General features: G+C 36.5%; 1 pseudogene; it reads right to left on the minus strand.

Annotated features, from left to right (window-relative positions):
- Positions 1–17579: 17579 nt before the first annotated feature.
- On the minus strand, positions 17580–18319 carry LOC134367547 (large ribosomal subunit protein uL30-like; annotated as a pseudogene).
- Positions 18320–19106: the final 787 nt, after the last annotated feature.

Genomic DNA, 19106 nt, shown 5'->3' on the forward strand with positions numbered 1-19106 from the left:
TAGTGAGAATCCCAGGATATCTGATCACCTTAATATCTGGTCAAATTCCTCACCCTCCACCATCCCCCAAGTGATATCTGATCATCCTTGCCTGACTTCAGCATGAATCCTGTTAAGTAAGTTTAGCAAGAATTACCCTACCCTTTTGTAATTTTTCATCCACTGACTCTTCACCCTGTTCCTTGGCTGTAAATCCCCACTTTTACTTGTATTCAGAATCAAGACCAGTTCTAAGCTAAGGTCTCCTTTCCCCTATTGCAGTAGTTCCTGTACAAAATCCACTTTTACCACTTTACTGTGCAGCTCTGGTTCTTTTTGAGAGCACTGTTTTAGCTACATTCCACAGATTTTGATGTTGTATCTTCATTTTTATTTTGTTCAAAATATTTTTTACTCTCCCGTGAGTCATCCTCCTTGACCCATGGGCTACATAGGAGTATACTGTTTAATTTTTAAATATCTTTGGATTTTCCACATCTTTTTGTTAATGATTTCTAGTTCAATTCCATTCTGAGAACATGCAATTCAATTCTGAGAACATACAATGTATAATTTCTATCATTTTCAATTTGTTGAAGTTTGTTCTATAGCCCAAAATACGGTTTTTATTGGTGAATGGTCCATGAGCATTTGAATAGAAAGTGTATTTTGCTGTTGCTGGTTGGCATGTTCTATACATGTCAATTAGTGCAGTGGATTGAATGGCCCCCCCAAAGTCATTGAAGTTTAATCCCCAGTGTAACTGTTGAGGGTGGGAGATCTTATTATGGTAATTGAAAGGTGGGGCCTTGAAGAAGCTATTGAACTGTAGGACCATGTCATAGTGAATGGATTAATAATGGTGGTCAGGGGCATGGTTCTGAGGGCTTTAAAAGGAGAGCTCATGAGAGTCTCTCTCTGCTCGGCCATTTATGCCATGTGAGACCCCAGCATTGCTGTAAAGCCACTATAAAACAAGACCCTCACCAGATGTGTTCCCTGGACTTTGGACTTCCCAGTCTCCAGAACTATAAGCAATAAATTTCATTTTATTACAAATCACCCAATTCCAGGTATTTTGTTATAAGCAGCAGAAATAGACTAATACAATTAGGTCTAATTGTTTGATAGTGTTGTTCAGGTCTTCTACAGTCTGGCTATTTCTCTTTTTTTCTCTGATCGTCCTCTTCCTTAAAGCCAGATAGCTTGAATTTCTGTCCCCAAGCCTGAAGGAGATCTTGTAAGTTGGTAAATTTACATCCAGTATCAAAGACATGGAGGTTACCTTCTTGACCTCAGAATGGGCTCACCTTGAAAGAGGTTGTGGGAAACCTGCCTGTTTCTTACTGCTTCTGGCACTATGTTAATCAGTGCCTTACATGTACTGGGTCCACTGTAAATGTTTGCTGAGTATGGTTGCTTGGTGGGCGTGTCCCTCTTAAGGCTATCTCCCAATCTGGTAAGAAATGTGAGTTTGTTACTCTATTATGATTGAGTTATGGTTTTTTTTAATTTGGAAAAGAAAAAAATGCAAAATGTCAAGATCCTATTATAGAGAGGGGTACTGGCCTCCCTGTCCCCTTTTTCTCTCAACAAATGCCCAATGAAATTTGTTCCCAGATTAAGCCAGCAATAGATTTTGCAGCACTATCAATTGATGGTAATTTTCTGAGACTGGTTTTCAACCTCATGTTATAAAATGTCATGCTTTTCTGTTGAATCCACGAGACCACTACTCTGGTTGCTTTGAAAAGCATACAGCAATAGCTTCTCAGTTATCATATTTAAGTGTGTGCAACATCACTAGGAAGAAATACTCTTATGCCTTAAAATCCAGGCAAATCTGAAAATGTCTGAGGGGAATTGGATGAATATAGCATAGGCATAAAGGAAGGGGTCTTCTTAATTTTATTTTTAAAAACTGGTTTACCCTAACATTCAATCCAGGATCTAGTAACTTCTCAGCTTCTTAATCACTACTACCCAGATCCAAACTACTATCGTCTCTCACTTGAATTCCTGCAGCCTCCTAGCCAGGTCTCCTGATACCACCCTTGCCCCCCACCCCCTACAACTTATTTTCCACACAGAAGCCAGATGAGTTGGTAATGTCATTCTTCTGCTCAAAACTCTCCAGTGGTTTTCCATCTCACTCAGAGTAAAATTCAAAGTTTCCATTATGGTCCTCAAGGCTCTGCATGGTCTAATCCCCTGATAACTTTTTTACCTCATTTCCTGATGCTGTTTCCCTCAAACTCTTCATTCTAGGCTCACTGGCATTTTTGCCATTCCTTGAACTCATCACACATGCTCCTACCACAGGGCTTTTGCACTCACAGTTCCTCTCTGTCAGGAAAACTCTTTTCTCAGATACTCACTTGTTTCATTCTTCATTTCCTTTAGATGTCTGTTCAAAGGTGACTTTATTTAGAGGGGGTGGCTGGCCAATATGGGGATCTGAACCTGTGACCTTGGTGTTATCAGCCTTTGACCTTGGTGTTATCAGCACCACACTCTAACCAACCAATGAGCTAACCACCCAGCCCTTAAGCACTCTTATTTATTTATTTTATTTTCTTTGGTGGTTGGCCGGTAAGGAGATCTGAACCTTTGATCTTGCTATTATAATACTGTGCTCTAACCAACTGAACTAATGGCCAGCCCCAAAAGTTACTTTATTAAAAAGACCTCTCCTTTCTGATAAAAAAAAGACTCTTACCCTAAACTAAAACTAAAAACATTACACCTAAATCATTCTCTATCTCCTTATCCTGCTTTATTCTGTATCTGCATTATAGTACTTATCATCACATGGTTATATATATTTATATGCATACTTAATCTTTGTTTATTTTCATAATGCCTTTCTCCCCTAACTAGAATGTCAGCTCCATGAGTGCAGGGACTTTGTCTGATTTGCTGCCTGCCGTATATTTTAGGACTGCACCTGGCACATAGTAAGGTCTTGACAAATACTTGCTAAATGATTGGCTCCAGGTATAACTACTCTTGCCTAACAGGATTAACCTCAGGCCCACATAAGCATGTACTCGGCTCTAACTTCCTTTGTTTTAATATCTAGAGATGTCTAGCATGGTCTTTCCATTCCTCCCCAAGAGTAAGCTTTTCAAGGGCAGGAACTTGGTCCTGAGTCACTGGCTGATGTGTAAAGGGTTAGGACTATAGGGAAAGGATGATTTTCTATATGTTACTGGGTGATGAAAAATGAGGAGTAGTAATGGGCTTCTGTAGTCCTTTTCCATCCCACATGATCCATGTTTCTGCTCAACATCGTGGCAACTTAGAGGAATATTGGGAACATGTCTTTATGTTCAAAAATATTGCCGAATTTCTAAGGTCAGAGAATTCCAGTGGCATATTCTTGGTCACACACTTCTTCCTTATTGTGTGATTTACTAGCATTCCATCTTGACAGCTATTTCTCCACAATGAAGAGTAGGTAAAAGAGAGTGGGAAAAAACCACTCAGGAAAATTCTTTTTTTTTTTTTTTGAAGGCTTGATCAGAACATTTGGAGGCATGTTAAGGGTAGTCAAGCATTCTTTCATCTGCTGGCAACAATCAGGGTCTTTTAGACTTTTTAACTGATCTGACTGAACCTTCAGAAGAGCTGGTGCTGCTATTAATATTATGGAGGGTATTCTACTAAGAAATGTTGAGAAGATTAAAGAAGTTATATTTTTCCTCCCCAAGGTGTTTGGGTGACTGCAAATCTATAGGTCAGCATACATAATAGAATGTCTTCCCTCCATTTCTTACCAGACTAGGCCAATGGCAAGAATGATATAAAGGTATGGATATCCAGGAGGCTCACCTAATTTAAGGTCTCGCTTATCGCTATTGATTCACAACCATAACGCTACAATGGCAATCAATAGGTGTAGTGTTTCTATATCTTTACTTAAAGAAAAAACGTAAAACCATAGTGACTTGTACAATAAAAAAATAACTTGGTAAGCTTACTCCCTGAATGCCCTGGTTGAACTAATGTTGTTAATGAGAACAGAGAAGCATTAAATAAGGACTTGCAGGTGTTGTCTCATGGGGTTGGTAATTAATTCACACAATAAAGCACTAACATACCTTTTCATGGGTAATTATGATACTGAATCACCAACGAAGCCTAGTAATAGTTTAAATCTTTTAAGTTACCACCAGATACACAAGCTTTGGAATAATTCTCCTCAGTTTCATACCAACAAATGCATGCTGTTTGTTTTATTAATTTCAATTGATTTTTTTTTAGTCTAAAATGAAAAGAAGTTGAGTGGCAATAAAATGGTGTCCATAAAAATAAACCACTGCTCATTTCACATTTGTAAGTTAGAGTCTGGTCATCATAAAGCCTGAGCTACCAGCCTCTCAGACTCATAACTTCTCTATTACACTGAACATATGAAATTTAGCACTGAAAAGACCCTAGGAAGCAAATACAAGGTTTTCCCTTCAGAAAATTGCAAAATAGAAAAATAACCTCTTAATGGTGTTTCCCCATGTTGATTTCCCTTTTAGTTGGGGAAGTCATTTCCTAAGTCTTACCTCTCTTTCAGTGAACATTTACCCAGCCTTTGGCCACCCAGAAAGGATTACTTACCATCCTTCCCTCTTCCACCCTTTGAATTTTATGGGCCTCCATCCAGTTAGGATGGAGTCATTCGACATCACAGAGATGGTCTTGAATATTTTGGTTAAATCTTGTACAGCTGTTTTCAAAGTATTCATTGTAACCTTTACTGGGTCAAAAAATTAACATTAATCATTAAACTACTATTAAAAAGTGAAATAGAGCTGGCTGATTAGCTCAGTTGGTTACAGCACTGCCTTGTAACACCAAGATCAAGGGTTTAGTTCCCCTAGCTGGCCAGCTCTGTTGGACTTAAATCCCAAGATAAATAAAAAGGAAAAAAAGTGGGCCGACCCCGTGGCGCACTCGGGAGAGTGCGGCGCTGGCAGCGCAGCAGTGCTCCCACCGCGGGTTCGGATCCTATATAAGGATGGCCGGTGCGCTTGCTGGCTGAGGGCTGTGTGGCAGGTCACAAAAATGACAAAAAAAAAAAAAAAAGAAAAAAAGAAAAAGAGTGAAATAGAATAGAAAATACCAGAGTACATAGAACGTAGTAAAGAAAAATATTATTTCAAGAGAATTTTGTTTGTGTGTGTACATGCATACAAGAATGTGTCTGCTGGGTCATCATGCATTTAATGCATTTCTTCCTATGAGTCATGGCCAAAAAGTTTAAAATCATTGATTTAGAATAGTTTTCCTCAGTTTGGTCTGGGATGCTTGTTGTTTTAGTCCATTTTGTGTTGCTATAACAGAAATACCTCAGACTGGGTAATTTATAAGGAAAGAGGTTTATTTGGCTTATGATTCTGGGACAGCTGCATCTGGCATGGGCCTCAGGCTGCTTCTACTCATGGCGGAAAGTGGCAGGCAGCAAATCACATGGCGAGAGAGGAAGCAAGAGAGAGGAAGCAAGAGAGAGAGAGAAGGTGCCACGGTCTTATTAAGCAACGAGCGAGCTCTGGCGGGAACTAATAGAGCGAGAACTCACTCATTACTCCCCCCTCCCCCAGGGAGAGCATTAATCCATTCATGAGGGATCCGCCCCCATGACTCAATCAGTTTCCAACAAGGCCACATTGGAGATCAAATTTCCACCTGAGTTTTGGAGGAGGCAACACATCCAAACTCCATCACTTGTTTAAAACAGGCACGTGGGCTCCATCTCAGATCTTTGGAACAGTTGAATTGAGCAGTTGTTCAAAAGATCCCCACCTAATCTGAAAAACTAACCCTTGTTAAAGTGCTAGTGAGGAAGGGCTATATTCCAGAATGATGAAGTAAGAGTGTCTGGAGGGTTCTCCACGTGATTCCAATGTGCAGCCAGGATTGAAAACTACTGAACTCTACACTGGTCTTTGGAAACAGTGACTGGGAGTTACACGTCAAGTAGAAGACAGAGAGTAGAATTTACATATGCCACTCATCTCACTCCATCTATGCCAGTGGTTCTCAGACCTTACTGTCCATGAGAATCACCTGGAGGGCTTGTTAAAACAGATTGCTGTACTCCACTTCCAGAGTTTCTGATTCAGTAAGTTTAGGGTGGGCCCCCAAAATATGCATATCAAACAAATTCCCACATGATTCTGATTTTGCCAGTCTGAAGACTACATTTTAAGAATCACCGATCTATACAGAGGATGAGCCATATCCAGTTGAAAAGCATATTTCAAAATTCTCTGCTAACCACAACCAAGTAGGATTAATTCCAGGTACACAGGCTGGTTCAACATTTGAAAATTAATGTAATCCACCACATCAACTGGCTAAAGAAGAAAAATTATATGATCAAATCAATGGACACCGAAAAAGTATTTGACAAAATCCAACATGCATCTATGATAAAAAGTCTCAGCAAACTTCTTAAGGCAGAAGTTTAGGTTGTTTGTTCGAGATCTCTCTTTTTTCTTAATGTAGGTGTTTACAGCTATAAATTTCCTTCTAAACACTTTTTTGCTGCCCATCATTTTTGGGTTTTTGTGTTTCCATTTTTATTCATATCAATGTATTTTCTAATTTTCCTTGTTATTCTTTGATCAATTGGTTATTGAGGAGTATTTTTGTTTTATTTCCACATATTTGTGAATTTTCCAACTTTTGTTCTGATGTTGATTTCTAATTTTATTCTATTATGGTCAGAGAACATACTTTGTACAACTTCAATCCTTTTAAATTTACTGACACTTATTTTATGACATAACATATGGTTTATCCTGGAGAATGTTCCATGTGCACTTGACAAGAATATATTTCTGCCATTATTGAGAAGAGTGTTCTATGATATGTATTGGGTCTAGCTGGTTTGTAGTGTTGTTAATACCTAAATTTTCTCACTAGTTTTCTGTCTAGTTGTTCTATTCATCACTGAAAGTGGGTGCATTGGAGTCTGCAACTATTAATGTCAATTTGCCTATTTCTCCCTTCAGTTCTGTCAACTTTTACTTCATATATTTTGAGGGTCCTGTTGTTAGATGCATATAGGTTTATAATTGTTATATCTTCCTTGTGGATTGACCCTTTTGCCATTATAACATGTCCTCCTTTTTCTCTAGTAACAAGTTTGCCTTAGTCTATTTTGTCTGATATTAGTATAGCCACTCCAGCTCTCTTCTGCTTACCATTTACATGAAATATATTATTACATCCTTTTACTTTCAACTTATTTGTGTCTTTAAATCTAAAGTGTGTCTCTTATATGTAGCATATAGTTGAATCATGTTTTCTAAATCAATTCTGACAATTTCTGCCTTCTATTTGGAGAATTCAATCCATTACTTCTAATGTAATAACTGATAAGGTAGAATTATGTCTATCATTTTGCTATGTGTTTTCTATATGTCTTATGTTTTTTGTTTCTCAGTTTTTTCATTACTGCCTTCTTTTGTGTTAAATAGAGATATTATTTCATCCCATTTTAATTATGTTGTCATTTCTTTCCCTATATATTCTTCGAGTAATTTTTAGTGGTTATCCTGGGGGTTATGAATAACATTCTAATTCATAATATAGATCTAGTTCAGATTAATATCAACTAAATTTCAATAGTATATTAAAACTTTGCTCCTATATGTCACCATTCCCCCCTTTATGTTGTTATTGTCACAAATTATATCTTTATATATTATGTGCCCACCAACTGAGATTTATATGTATTACATTATGAGTTGTCTTCTGAATCATATAGGGAAAAAAGGAGTTATGACAAAGAATACATTTATACTGTCTTTTTGATTTATCTATGTAGTTACCTTCATCAGTGTTCTTTATTTCTTCAAATGAATTGTAGGTATTGTCTACTTTTTTTCTTTTCTTTTCTTTTTTTTTTTTTCACTCTTAAGGACTTCTTTTAGCATTTTTTTAGTGCAGGTCTGCTAGTGGCAGATTCTCCCAGTTTTTCTTTATCTGGGATTATCTTAATTACTCCTACATTTCTGAATGATAGTTTTGCCAGAAATAGAAATCTTAGTTTACAGTTTTTTTGTTGTTCAGCACTTCAAATATGTCACCCCACTGCTTTCTGACCTCCATGGATTCTGATGAGACAATCTTATCAAGATTGTATGTGATGAGTTGTTTCTCTCTTGCTCATTTCAAGATTCTCTCTTTTCTCTGGCTTTCAACAGTTTGATTATGATGTTTTTAGGTGTGGTTCTCTTTGAGTTTATCCTACCTGAAGTTTGTTGACTTCTTGGATGTGCAGATTAATATTGTTAATCAAATTTGAAAGTTTTGGACCATTATTTATTCAAATATGTTTCTACTCCTTTCTCTTTCCCTTCTCCTCCTGGATCTCCCATTGTGTATATGATGATGTCTCACCTGACATAGCAGGTCTCTGAGACTCTGCTCATATTTCTTTATTCTTTTTTTCTCAGTATTCTTTAGACTGGATAATTTCATTGACCTCTCTTCAAGTTCTCTGATTCTTTTCCCTGCCTGCTCAAATCTGCTATTGGTCTACCTAGTGATTATTTTCTTTTAGTTATTGCACTTTTTAAACTCCAGAATTTCTATTTGTTTCCTTTTTATTACTACTACCTCTTTATTTCTCCATTTGGTGAGACATTTTTCTCATGTTTTCTTCTAGTTCTTTAAGCATGGTTTCCTTTAGATTCTTGAAAATATTTAAATTTGCTGCTTTAAAGACTCTCTAGTAAGTCTGGATTTCCTCAGTGACAGTTTCTATTGATTGCTTATTTTCCAGTGCATAGGTCATACTTTCTTGTTTCTTTGCATGTCTCCTAATTTTTTGTTGAAAACTGGAGATTTCAAATAGTATAATATGGCAACTCTGAGAATCAATTCCTCACCCTCCTTGTTGTTGCTCCCATAAATAGTTGTTTGTTTAGTTACTTTTATGAGCTAATTTTATAAATTCTGTATCTTTGTTGTGTGTGGCCACTGAAGTCTCTATTTGTTATATTAGTGATCAGCTAATAACTGGACAGCATTTTTCTTAAATGCCTGGAACCAATAAATCTCCCAATGTTTACCTAGGGTGTGTGTGTGTGTGTTGGAACATGCCTTCAACACTCCACTAAGCAGTTTACCACCCTGTCTTAGCCTTCACTTCCTGCTTCTACAGAGCATATGCTCAGAGGTGAGAAATTATAGCTTTCTTAGGTCTTTCCTGAGCATATGAAAAGCCCTGCAAATGTGACCTTCTAAATTCCCAAGAGTATGTTGCCCCTTTGAACATCTCATTCCTCACTTTTTCTGCTAAGCTCCCTGGCTAGTCTATTGCTTGCCCTAACTTCTATCCACCACTTCAGGCAGATGTGATGTTAGAATATTTGAGATATGCCTCTCCATCACCTTTGGAGAAATGTTTAGCATTAAGAGAGTTCCAGCAAGGTCTAATAAAGATAAAACTTTCAAGTGGGTCTTCTAGGGAACCGCTTAATAATTACCCCTATTTGGGAGTGAAACTTTGAGAGATCTCCAGCCTTGCTTTGCTTTCTTCCATACTGGGAAAGCAGGCTGTTGTTTTCAAGGCTGTTTGGAGCTGAGGAACAGAGGATAGGACTAGTATAATTTTCAATGCCACAGAGCTTGCTGTTTTTACTGAGATGCAGCTGTTTTTCTTGACTAAACACTCCTATGTTGCTACAAGCCTTTGGTTAGTTTCCAGAGTACTGAATAAGCTGATTTTAACATTTTTTTTGGTCAGTTTTCTCACTGCTTTTATGGAGGAGCAAAATTTCAGAGTTCCTTACTCCAAAGTTTTCACTAATGTCACCACTTCATTATTTTTTTTGATAATCCATCATGTAATGGAAAACCATACATTTTTTAGCATTGAAAAAGTTACCTATTTGTACTTTTTGTTTGTTTTAGTAACCCAACCATAGGTTAGAATATCTTTGTCAATGAAAATCTTCTTTTTTGTATCCAAACTTGATAAACCACATTATTATTCTTTTAGACATTTTCACTGAAAAAAACCCCAAATTAATAAATCAAAATTTTAAATCTGAACCAACATTTCCAGAATCACAAAGAATTATAACTATACACAATGTTTTAAAGATGGTACATTATATAGAAGCAAGCAACAAAAAAATAAAATTTCTGCCTAGAAAAATTTAGATTCTATATATCGCTGAAATTGCAACACATAAGTTATTCCAAATAAAAATTAAGACTGACACAGCAATGAACCAAATTCTACTTCATCTTTGTTTGAAGATGCTGTAAGTTTAGAACAAGGTGTCAACTTGCCTTACTTGGAGTTCTTTATTACTTTTAAGAGTTAACCTGAAACACACTAGTTTTATTCCTGATCTTAATTTTAGGTTACTTTCAAATCCTATATATTCTTCTTAAAAGAAATGATGAAAACTCTCATGAAAAATTTACCTGCAATAGGTCAATAAAGAAACTAATTAAAATGTAATTGAAATTTGAGTCATTTTTAACATAAAATAGATATGAATTTCTCACAGAATGTTTACATAATGACATAAGCATGAAAGATCTGAAGTGGGATGTGGATTTGATTTCAAAATCTTTTATAAGTTTTTTTGTCAGAATATGGAAGTGTGTGTGTTTTGAAAAACAGCTTGCCTTATTTGGTATTTGAGCATGATTTGTATTTCCAATTAACAGTAAAGGAAGAGTTGGCCTAAAATTGATCAGATCAATGGCATGTGGATGGGAATGTAGCAGCATCCAAATATTCACATGAAAAATAAATGCAAACACTGGAGGGAAATATGCCTTCTTTCATGGAGTACTTGGCTACATGTCATAGCTGGAACCTGCAAAAGACAAAATGTGCAAGATGCAATACATTTGTATCCCCTGTACTTTCAGCACCTCCACAACATGATTCTATTTGTGCAAAATGGTGACATAAGTCCTATTGCCCATGTCTAGACTTCAGATGAAAATAGAAGCTCTGAGGTCAGTCCTTGAGTTCTTTATCTCCAGATTTCTGAGCCAGACGTTGCCTTCATATGTCAGTTTTGGTAGTCTAGAGTTTTAATTCTCATTTGTTCTATAAATAAATGTGTTACTTCATGGAAAAAACGGAGGCAGTGTTCTGATTATGATGATTAAAAACCCAAACTGTACAGAGTCCTGCTGCATGCAAAGCGAGTCATCAAGTCATCATACTGTGAGTTAACATTCACAACCGTAGTCCTCCAGACACTTTAACTATGAAGTAGAGAGAGTTGCCATGGTTACAGATAAAGGAGATTTGCACAAAGCAAGCCCATTGCACAGCATTATGTGCATACTGTGGGATAGTGTGGGAGGCAATTAGAAAGTTGTATGTTGAGAGGATGTAGGAATATAAAAACGTGCCCTGTCATGGATTGATGTTGGCTCTCTAAATTTAGTGTATCACCTCTGAAGTGGTCTCATTCCTTAATGGCTCAAGGCATGATTAAGCTGAATTCTGATTGTATAAAGATTCAGAATCATTCCTTTTTTCAAGTATCAAATGTTAATTGGGTACCCACCATGTGCCAGGAATAGATATGATGAAACCACTGGGTACTGGGAAAACAGAGCTGACAAAGCATTACCTTCCCAGTGAAGATTGCATTTCAGAATGTTGCGGGATACAAAATCAACATCCCCAAATCATAATGTTTTTATACTCTAATAACAAACAAGCAGAATGAAATCAAGAAAGCAAGCCCATTTACAATAGTTGCCAAAAAATTAAAATACTTAGGTATGAATTTAACCAAGGAGGTAAAAGATCACTACAATGAGAACTACAAAACACTACTGAAAGAAATTAAAGAGGACACAAAAAGGTGGAAAGACATACCATACTCTTGGATGGAAAGAATTAACATCTTGAAAATGTCCATTATACCCAAAGCAATCTACAGATCCAATGCAATCCCCATCAAAACACCAATGACATTCTTCACAGAATTAGAAAAAGCAATCCTGACATTCATATGGAACAGCAAAAGACCTCGAATAGCCAAAGCAATCCTGAGCAAAAAAATAAAGCCAGAGGAATAAAACTACCTGACTTCAAATTATACTACAAAGCTATTATAACCAAAACAGCATGGTACTGGCATTAAAACAGACACTGGGATCAATGGAACAGAATAGAAAACTCAGGAATCAACCAACATACTTACATAGGCAACCAACATACTTTGACAAAGGCAGCAAGAACATACACTGGGGAAAAGACTGCCTCTTCAATAAATAGTGCTGGGAAAATTGGACATCCATATGCAGAAAAATGAAACTGGACCTATACCTCTCACCATATACCAAAATCAACTCCAAATGGATTAAAGACTTAAATATAAAATGTGAAACCATAAAATTACTAAAGGAAGACATGGGAAAAACACTCCAGGAAGTAGGACTGGGCATAGGCTTCATGAATAAGACCCCAAAGCACAAGCAACAAAAGAAAAAATAAACAAATGGGATTATATCAAACTAAAAAGCTTCTGCACAGCAAAGGAAACAATCAGTAAAGTGGAAAGACAACGTATGGAATGGGAGAAAATATTTACAAACTATACATCCAACAAGGGATTAATATCCAGAATATACAAAGAACTCAAACAACTACACAGTGAAAAAACAATCCAATTAAAAAACGGGCAAAGGAGATGAATAGACATTTTTTGAAGGAAGACATACAAATGGCCAATAGGTGCATGAAAAAATGCTCAGCATCACTAGTCATCAGAGAAATGCAAATCAGAACTACAATGAGATATCATCTCACCCCAGTTAGGCTGGCCATTATTAAAAAGACCAAGAAAAACAAATGCTGATGAGGATGCAGGGAAAGGGGAACTCTTCTACACTGTTGGTGGGACTGTAAATTAGTACAGCCATCATTGAAAACAGTATGGAGGTTTCTCAAACAACTCCAGATAGAACTACCATCCCACTATTGGGTACATATGTAAGGGAATGGAAATCATCATGTTGAAAGGATACCTGCCCTCCCGTGTTCGTTGCAGCTCTGTTTGCAATAACCAAAATATGGAACTAACCTAAATGTCCATTGATGGATGACTGGATAAGGAAAATGTGGTATATATACACAATGGAATAGTACTCAGCCCTAAAAAAATAATGAAATTCTGCCATTTGCAGCAATACAGATGAGTCTGGAGGAAATTATATTAAGTGAAATAAGTCAGACAGAAAGAGAAATACCACATGTTCTTACTCATAACTGGCTGCTAGGAAGGAAGGAAGGAAGGGAGAGAGGGAGGGAGGGATGAAGGAAAGAAAGAAAAGACCACGACAATAATACGTTGAACTTTCAGAAGGAGAAAACAAACCTAAGGATACTAGAGATGGAGGGGAGGGAGGGAGGGGATTTGCGAAGTGATAGGTTGGGTAAAGGCATAAAGAAATATCACAATTTGTAAGAATGAATATGCTAATAATAAATAATAAAAATTTCAAAAAGTTATCTTCACATTACAGGAAGCAGGATTATACAGGTGAAATTCATAATTGAAGATTAGTAGAATTCAGTTATTAATACATACCAGTATGTTGCTCCCCTGCCACTCCACAAACACTGGGCCTTGAAGAATTAATGACATTTAAATAGATAGACAAAAAAAGCCCTTCCGATGAGGGGAGCAGCATGAGGAAAGGCATAGAGGCAGGACTAAAGAGGAAACAGCAGGAAACCCGGACTTCTTAAAATAACTTGAAGGTCTTGTTATCTGATAAACAAATGGGCTGTTTTCTGTAAGGCTTTAATTAGTTTAAATGAGAAATAAAATACAAACATAAAATTGTCACATTCTACCAATAGGCCTCTTCTCCAGAAATGTAGTTAAACATTTTGATCAAATGAGATGTTGTATATAAAAACATTTTGAAATTTTTTAAAGTTTAATTTAATTTTATATTTTTTTACCTCCACCCTCCCCATGCTCCTTTTGAAATTTTTAAGTGCTTTAACAAATGCATTATTTATTTTTATCTTTCTTGCCTACCCCATCAAAGGAATCAAGAATGACAGCAAACAGAAAACTTATGTGTTGACCAGTATTGGCTATGTCTTCTTGAAACTGGAGTATTTTCTGAAGTTTTCTTTTGTTCTTTCTCTTATATTTTTTTCATTTTCCTTTCTTATCTATTCATTTATTTAAGAAACATTTAATGAGTGCCTTATTTTTGCCAGGTACTGTTCTCTATGATAGGGATATATCAGTAAACAAAACAGACAAAAATTTCTGCCCTCATGCAGCTTACATTGTAGTGGGGGGAGAGAAACAGTTTATTAGATTATGATACATGCTATGAAGGTAAATTAGGTAGAAAAGAGGGCAGGAAGAGTGTGTGTGAGGTGGGGGAGGGAAGTTGTAACTTTAAAGAGATGACATCTTTGAAAAGGTGACATTTCAACAAAAACTTGAAGAAGTGATCCATTTAGATATTTGTAAGAAGAGTGTTCTAGGCAGAGGGAACAGTTAGTGCAAAGGCCCTGAGGCAGGATTATGTTTAAGGAACAGCAAAATCAGGCAATGTAAATTTTTTCAGGCAAAGAGCAGGTGCGAGAGAGGGAGAGAGTTGAAGTCAAAGAGATGTACTCTGTGTGTGTGTGTGCGTGTGTGTGCATGCACACATGTGTACTGTGTGTTGAAGGAAAGGGTTGCAAACCGTATTGGGTCTCGTATGCTCTTGCTCTGAGTGAGATGAAAAGCCATTGTTCTCTCTGTTTTTGACATGGGTCTTTTTGCTAATGCAATCCACAAATAAGATTTACAGCTTGTAAATGCTAATAATAAACAGAAAAACACCAAACAATGATGTTGGAGGAAAGATGAAGCTTTGATTTGAGTTTGGTGCATTAATATCTATTTGCAACCTATCTTTAATCAGAGGAAGGCCCCCAATCTACTACTCTGTGACAAATCTATCCACCTCTTGAGTTTACCAAAGATAGGGTGGTGTCTGTTACATGTTCACACCTCACCATCTATGACTCTTCCAAATGTGAGGGGATGTAGGAGAAGGTCGTGGGTCCTCTTCAAGGGCTGCTATAAATTCTTTCGTCCCTCTTTACTCCCTGCTCCACTCCTACTCTGGTGATCTAAGAGGTTTGCCTCTCCCCCATACAAGCATGCAAGCTCTGCAAGAGCAGGAGCTTTGTCTGTCTTGTTCAGCTAGTTATCCCAGAGGCTAGAAGAGTCCTTGACCAGACAACTTTTTGGGGTGAATATATAAAATAAAAAGGTAGCTCCTCAAATATAATGATTTAGAATTCCTTCTCCAGGGGGACTCATATTTTGATGTACTTTCAGGTTGCCTTCTTCAATCAAATAAACAACTATACTAAACAGTGGTGGACTGAGGGTGGGGTGGTGCAGAATGATATGCCCTGGATGCAAGCAATAAGGAGGTGTATGGTCTGTAGAGAATATAAAAATTATCAAATCAACTAAAACAATTCTATTTCTTATTACCACGTGCCAGTAATTCTCAACAGTATCAGTGGTAACATAATCCTCCTCCTACCCAATGTTTCATTTGTTCAAGTTCTAAATGATAACTAAAATTATTGGTGAGTTTCTTTTAATTGTGGTGAAATATATATAACTTAAAACTTACCATCGTAACCATGTTTAGGTGTACATTTTGGTGGTATTAAGTGCATTCACATTGTTGTACAACTCTCACCACCATCCACCTCCAGAACTTTTTTCATCTTCCCAAACTGAAACTGTAGCCATTAAACAATAATGCTCCCGTTCCCTCATATACCCAGGCCCTGGCAACCCCCACTCTACTCTCTGGCTGTATGGATTTGAATACTCTCGGTTCCTCATTCAAGTGGGATCATATATTTGTCCTTTTTTGACTGGCTTATTTCACTTAGTATAATGTCTTCAAGGTCCATCTGTGTTGTAGCACGTGTTGGAATTTCCTTCCTTTTTAAGGGTGAATAATATTCCATTTATGTATGTACCACATTTGGTTTATTCATTCATTTGATGGACACTTGGGTCGCTTCCACTTTTTGGCTACTGTGAATAATGCGGCTCTTCAAACCCTTGTTTCAATTCTTTTGGGTATATGTCCAAAAGTTGAATTGCTGGGTCATATGGCAATTCTACTTCAACTGTTTTGAGGATCTGCCATACTGTTTTCTCTAGCAGGTACACCATTTTACATTCCCACCAAAAATTCACAAGGGCTCCAATTTCTCCAAATCCTCCTAGCATTTCTTATTTTACTTTCTTGATAATAGCCATTTTAGTATGAGGGGGTGTCTCGTTTTTATTTGCATTTCCCTTGTGATTAGTGATGTTGAGCATCTTTTCATGTGCTTTTTGTATTTGTATATCTTCTTTGGAGAACTGTCTATTCACATCCTTGCCCCCTTTTTAAATTAAGTTAGTTTTTTGTTCTTGTGTTGTAGGAGTTCTTTATATATTCTGGATATCAACTCATCAGATATATGATTTGCAATTATTTTCTCTCATTCTATGGTTTGCCTTTTCACTGCTGATAGTGTCTTTTGGTGCACATGTTTCTAATTTTGATCTAGTCCAATTTATTCAGTTACTTTGTTTTTGCCTGTGCTTTTGGTGTCGTACTCAAGAAATCATTGCCAAATATAATGTTATGAAGTTTTCCCCATATGTTTTTCTCTAGGACTTTTTAGTTTTAGCTCTTATGTTTAGGTCTTTGATACATTTTGAGTTGATTTTTGTAAATGGCCTAACGTAAAGGTCCAACTTCATTCTTTTTCATGTGCATGTCCAGTTTTACTAACACTGTCCTTTCCCTGTATCTTGGCACCCTCAGCAAAAATCACTTGTTCATATATGCAAGGGTTTATTTTGGGGTTCTATATTCTATTCCATTGGTCTATATGTCTATCTTTATGCCAGTACCCCACTGTTTTGATTACTGTAGCTTTGTAAGAACTTTTGAAATCAGGAAGTGTGACACCTCCAACTTTGTTGTCCTTTTTAAAGATTGTTTTGGCTCTTTGGGGTCCCTTGAGATCCCATATGAATTTTAGGACAGATTTTTCTATTTCGGCAAAAACAACACCATTATTACGATTTTAATAAGAATTGCATTAAATCTGTAGGTCACTTTAGGTAGTATTGAGAGCTTAACATTATTAAGTTTTCCAACCCATGGACATGGGATATCTTTTCATTTGTTTGTGTCTTTAGTTTCTTTCAGAAACATTTTGTATTTTTCAGCATACAAGTTTTTGCCTCCTAGTTACATTTATTCCAATGTATTTTATTCTTTTTTATTCTCCAGTAGGTAAAATCTTCTTAATATCATTTTCACATTCTTCATTGTACATAGAAATGCAACTCATTTTTATATGTTGATTGTGTATCCTGAAAATTTGCAGAATTCTTTTATTAATTCTAACGATTTGTGGAATCTTTAGGGTTTTTTACGTATAAGATTATATTGTCTGAAAACAGAGATAATTTTACTTCTTTTTTTTTCAGTTTGAAAGCAGTCACTGTTTATTAACTGACCAGAATACAAAAATAAACATGGTAAACACCTTAGTTCATCCTTCTGATAAGCCTGTTGATCTGGTCTTCCCTGTTATCAGCATATCCACCTTCTACAAAGTGTTTTTTATTCTTCCTTCATTCCACCTCATGGAAAGGTAATTTGAAGGACCACGGGAAGTTATTTATTTCTTCAAAGTACTTTCCAACAGTATAGATTTCATGAATCAGAACCTCCATGCAAATGATGCCATATTTTTACCAAGAGATCAAGCAATCAAGGTGTCATCTGTCAAGGCAATTCGCTCCTTATTAATTTTTCCATAACCATGCTTGTAGAATAGTTCATTTACTGACTTCAGGTTTGGGTATCCTCATGCAATATATGGTTTCATAATCCCCAGCATGTTAACTGAAGCCTTGTTGAGCTTAACAAAGGGGCCATTGAAGATCCAGCAAAGGAGAAGAAGCTGCAACACCTTTGGACTTACACCATTGATACCTCTGATCCTCATGACAAATGCCAATTGGGGTTCTGTAAGCACATAGAAGTTGCCGGCTTTTCCTGCCATCTTAGCCATTCAAATCTCAGTTCTGTACATCTGCTTATATTTCTTGTGACAATGCTTAGCTTTTTCATAGATAAACTTCATCCTTGCCTTTTGAAATATCTTTTGGGCAAACTTCTTTCTCAAGAGTTTGATCTTCAGCTCTGTGAAATTCCTTTGCTTTTTTAAAAAGGTTTCTGGCACAGCAGGAACCTTCTTTTTTTTCTCTTTGGCACCCTCCATGGTTCCAGCTGGAAAAGAGGATAATTTTATTTTCCAATTTAGATGGTTTTATTTCTTTTCCTTGCTATATTTCCCTGGTTAGGGCTTCCAGTACTATGTTGAGTAAAAGTGGTTAAAGTGGGCATCCTTGTCTTGTTCCTATTCTTGGAGGAAAAGCTTTCAGTATTTCATTATTGAGTATGATGTTAGATGTGGGCTTTATACATGTGGTATTTATTATGTTGATATAATTTTCTTATATTTCTAGTTTGTTCAGTGTTTTTCTCCTGAAAGGGTGTTGAATTTTGTCAGATGGTTTTTCAGTGTTAATTCAAATGATCATGAAGTTTTCGTTCTTCATTTGGCTAGTGTGGTGTAAGACGTTGATTGATTGTATGGTGAACCATCCTTGCATTCCAGGAGTAACTTCATCATGGTGTACAATCCTTTCAATATGCTGTTGAATTTAGTTTGTCCTTATTTTGTTGAGGATTTCTGCATTGATATTTATGAAAGCTGCTGGTATGTAGTTTTCCTTTCTTGTAGAGTCTTTGTCGGGATTTGGTATCAGGGTAATGCTGGCCTCATAAAATGTGTTTAATACTGTTCCTTCCTCTCCAATTTTTTTTGGAAGAGTTTGAGAAAGATTGGTGTTAATTCTTCTTTAAATTATTGGTAGAATTCACCATTCACAAGTAAAGCCATCTGGTCCTGAGCTTTGCTTTATTGGGAGGTTTTTGATTACTTATTCAATTTCTTTACACATTATAAATCTGTTTGGATTTTCTGTTTCTTCATGATTCAGTCT

The sequence above is a fragment of the Cynocephalus volans genome, chromosome X (assembly GCF_027409185.1).
Source record: "Cynocephalus volans isolate mCynVol1 chromosome X, mCynVol1.pri, whole genome shotgun sequence".
In the NCBI taxonomy this organism is placed as follows: Eukaryota; Metazoa; Chordata; class Mammalia; order Dermoptera; family Cynocephalidae; genus Cynocephalus; species Cynocephalus volans.